The following is a 4,313-nucleotide window of genomic DNA, read 5'->3' as shown; positions in this document are numbered from 1 at the left end:
CTGCTGCTGCTAAGTCGCTTCAGTCGTGTCCGACTCTGCGACCCCATAGACGGCAGCCCACCAGGCTCCCCCATCCCTGGGATTCTCTAGGCAAGAATACTGGAGTGGGTTGCCATTTCCTTCTCCAATGCATGAAAGAGAAAAGTAAAAGTGAAGTCGCTCAGTCGTGTCTGACTCTTCGCGACCCCATGGACTGCAGCCTACCAGCCTTCTCCATCCATGGGATTTTCCAGGCAAGACTACTGGAGTGGGGTGCCATTGCCTTCCCCATTGTTTAGAAGCAGCTAAATGCTTAGCCTTAAAGATGCAGTTTATGCAAAAAATAGAAACTTTGATCAATATAGCAACATTTTATTGATAACATTCTACTCTACAAACATTTAGGAATTAGTGAAACAACTATCCAAAAAAATAAATTACTTAAAGTGCCATAAATCTATAGTTTTATTTCCCAAAACATTTATTCTGAGTAAGAGATGCTTTTGCAGTATAAAGGGAAAATACTTTGGAAATTAACATAAACCAGGAAAAAAACCTGATAACGGTAATTAGTCTCAATTCTCAACAAACAACAAAATATTAATATAGAGTGGTACATATTTTTGTCTGAGTTTAGTTCTGATTAAATAAAAGAGTTTTGTTTTGGGGTTTTGGACTTTTTCTTTTTTTTTTTTGCAACAAGTCACAATAATGTAACTTAAAAAGTTTCTGGAAATATTTATTGTATACAGCCTAGGAGATGAAAAGAATGTAACTACTACTCTTGGTTTGTTTCGAGGTTATTTACTTAGGGCTAAACACCTCATTTTTCTTGTGTACAAAAAGTAATTATGCAGTCAAAAGAAATATAGCTCATATACTTCAGAACATATGAAAAATGTAAAACTTTATTACACACATTAATTTCTAACAAAGGACATCTCCAACATCAATGTAACTGGAACAAGCTGAATAACTGATGTATATATATGGATGCTTCTCCCAAATGAGTTTTATAAAGGCAAACAAATGAATAAACAATTTCTTCTTTTATGTCTGCCTCTCTTTTATAAATTTTTACTTCCCAATATAGGCAATAGGTTTAAGGAGATTTTGTGTGTGTGTGTATATGTGCGTGCATGTGTATTAGTATATTCTGTTCAAGCTAGTCTCTCTAGCTTCCTACTCCACCCCTTTCCCATTTAAAATGGTATCATTTCAAGATACTCAAGTTGAATACGTTACTGCATGTAGTAAAGCAAAGACATGAAACCCTATGAATTATAAACTAAATAGATTGATGGTTTTTCCAACTTGGATCTTCTTGCCCATTCCAACCATCCAGAAATGTCGAATATTCTTGGAAAGCCACTTTTACTCTGAGCCAGGCCTTTTCTGGAATGTTAGGTCCATGAATCAAAGCAAACTGGAAGTGGTCAAACAGGAGATGGCAAGAATGAACATCGACATTTTAGGAATCAGCAAACTAAAATAGAGTGGAATGGGTGAATTTAACTCAGAGGACCATTATATCTACTACTGTTGGCAAGAATCCCTTAGAAGAAATGGAGTGGCTATCATAGTCAACAAGAGAGTCCAATAGGCAGTACTTGGATGCAGTCTCACAAACTACAGAGTGATCTGTTTCCAAGGCAAGCCATTCAATATCATGATAACCCAAGTCTATGCCCCGACCAGTAACAATGAACAAGCTGAAGCTGAATAGTTCTATGAATACCTACAAGACCTTATAGAACTAACACCCCAAAATATATCCTTTTCATTATAGGGGACTGGAATGCAAAAGTAGGAAGTCAAGAGATACCTGGAATAACAGGAAAATATGGCCTTGGAGTACAAAATGAAGCAAGTCAAAAACTAAAAGAGTTTTGCCAAGAGAACACACTGGTCATAGCAAACACCGTCTTCCAACAACACAAGAGAAGACTCTACACATAGAATGCACCAGATGGTCAATACCAAAATCAGATTGATTATATTCTTTGCAGCCAAAGATGGAGAAGCTCTATACAGTCAGCAAAACCAAGACTGGGAGCTGACGGTGGCTCATATTATGAACTCTGTATTGCCAAATTCAGACTTAAATAGAAGAAAATAGGGAAAACCACTAGATCATAGAGGTATGACCTAAATCAAATCCCTTACGATTATACATACAGTGGAAGTGACAAATAAATTCAAGGGATTAGATCTGATAGACAGAGTGCCTGGAGAACTATGGACTGAGGTTCGTGACATTGTATAGGAGGCAGTGATCAAGACCATCCCCAAGAAAAAGAAATGAAAAAAAGACAAAATGGTTGCCTGAGGAGTCCTTACAAATAGCTGAGAAAAGAGAAGACGTGAAAGGCAAAGGAGAAAAGGAAAGATATACCCATTTGAATGCAGAGTTCCAAAGAATAGCAAGAAGAGAAAAGTGAAGTGAAGTGGCTCAGTCGTGTCCGACTCTTTGCGACCCCGTGGACTGTGGCCTGCCAGGCTCCTCTGTCCCTGGGATTCTCCAGGCAAGAATACTGGAGTGGGTTACCATTTCCTTCTCCAAGGGATCTTCCCAACCCAGGGATCGAACCCGGGTCTCCTGCATTGGAGGCAGACGCTTTAACCTCTGAGCCACCAGGGAAGCCCATGAAGAGAAAAGAAAGCTATAAAAATAAGAAAGCCTTCCTCAGAGATCAATGCAAAGAAATAGAGGAAAACAATAGAGTGGAAGAGTACAGATCTCTTCAAGAAAATTAGAGATACTAAGGGAAAATGTCATGCAAAGATGGGCACAATAAAGGACAGAAATGGTATGGACCTAATAGAAGCAGAAGATATTAAGAAAAGGTGGCAAGAATACACAGAATAATTATACAAAAAAGATCTTCATGACCCAGATAACCACGATGGTGTGATTAGTCATGTAGAGTCAGACATCTTGGAATGTGAAATAAAGTGGCCTTAAGAAGCATCACTAGGAACAAAGCTAGTGGAGGTGTTGAAATTCCAGTTGAGCCTTTTCAAACCCTAAAAGATGATGCTGTGACAGTGCTGCAGTCAATATGCCAGCAACTCAGCAGTGGCCACAGGACTGAGAAAGGTCAGTTTCCATTCCAATCCCAAAGAAAGGCAATGCCAAGGAATGCTCAAACTACCACACAGTTGTACTCATCTCACATACTAGCGAGGTCAGTTCAATTCAGTCACTCAGTCATGTCTGACTCTTTGTGACCCCATGAACTGCAGCACGCCAGGCCTCCCTGTCCATCACCAACTCCCAGAGTTTACTCATACTCATGTCCATTGAGTTCGTGATGCCATCCAACCATCTCATCCTCTGTCATCCCCTTCTCCTCCTGCCTTCAATCTTTCCCAGCATCAGGTTCTTTTCCAATAAGTCAGTTCTTCAAATCAGGTGGCCAAAGAATTGGAGTTTCAGCTTCAGCATCAGTTCTTCCAATGAACATTCAGTACTGATTTCCTTTAGGATGGACTGGTTGAATCTCCTTGCAGTTTAAGGACTCTCAAGAGTCTTCTCCAAAACCACAGTTCAAAAGCATCAATTCTTTGGTGCTCAGCTTTCTTTATAGTCCAACTCTCACATCCATACATTACTACTGGAAAAACCATAGCTTTGAGTAGATGGAACTTTGTTGGCAAAGTAATGTCCCTGCTTTTTAATATTCTGTCTGGGTTGGTCATAACTTGTCTTCCAATGAGCAAGCATCTTTTAATTTCATGGCTGTAGTCATCATCTCCAGTGATTTTGGAGCCCCCCAAAATAAAATCTGCCACTATTTCCACTGTTTCCCCATCTATTTGCCATGAAGTAATGGGATCAGATGGCATGATCTTAATTTTCTGAATGTTGAGTTTTAAGCCAACTTTTTCACTCTCCTCTTTCACTTTCATTTCAAAGTAATGCTCAAAATTCTTCAAGTCAGGCTTCAACAGTATGAATACCAGAAAACCTTACCTGCTTCCTGAGAAATCTGTATGCAGCTCAAGAAGCAACAGTTAGAACTGGACATGGAACAATACACTGGTTCCAAACAGAAAAAGGAGTACGTCAAGGCTGTATATTGTCACCCTGCTTATTGAACTTCTATGCAGAGTATATCATGAGAAATGGTGAGCAGATGAAGCACAAACTGAAAGCAAGACTGCCAGGAGAAGTATCAATAGCCTCAGATATGCAGATGACACCACCTTTATGGCAGAAAGTGAAGAAGAACTAAAGAGCCTCTTGATGAAAGTGAAAAAGAAGAGTGAAAAAGTTGGCTTAAAACTCAACATTCAGAAAACTAAGATAATGGCATCTGGTCCCATCACCT

At 39.4% G+C, this 4,313-nt stretch overlaps 1 non-coding gene across 1 annotated transcript; it reads right to left on the bottom strand.

The window, feature by feature from the left end:
* Nucleotides 1-2,548: 2,548 nt before the first annotated feature.
* TRNAW-CCA (transfer RNA tryptophan (anticodon CCA)) lies at nt 2,549-2,620 on the bottom strand. Its single transcript has one exon. It is a non-coding gene; the product is annotated as a tRNA-Trp (tRNA).
* Between the last annotated feature and the right edge of the window lie 1,693 nt (nt 2,621-4,313).

The sequence above is a fragment of the Ovis aries genome, chromosome 3 (assembly GCF_016772045.2).
Source record: "Ovis aries strain OAR_USU_Benz2616 breed Rambouillet chromosome 3, ARS-UI_Ramb_v3.0, whole genome shotgun sequence".
Lineage (NCBI taxonomy): Eukaryota > Metazoa > Chordata > Mammalia > Artiodactyla > Bovidae > Ovis > Ovis aries.
Note: the sequence above shows the minus strand (reverse complement) of the source record. Positions and strands in the feature narration are given on the sequence as shown.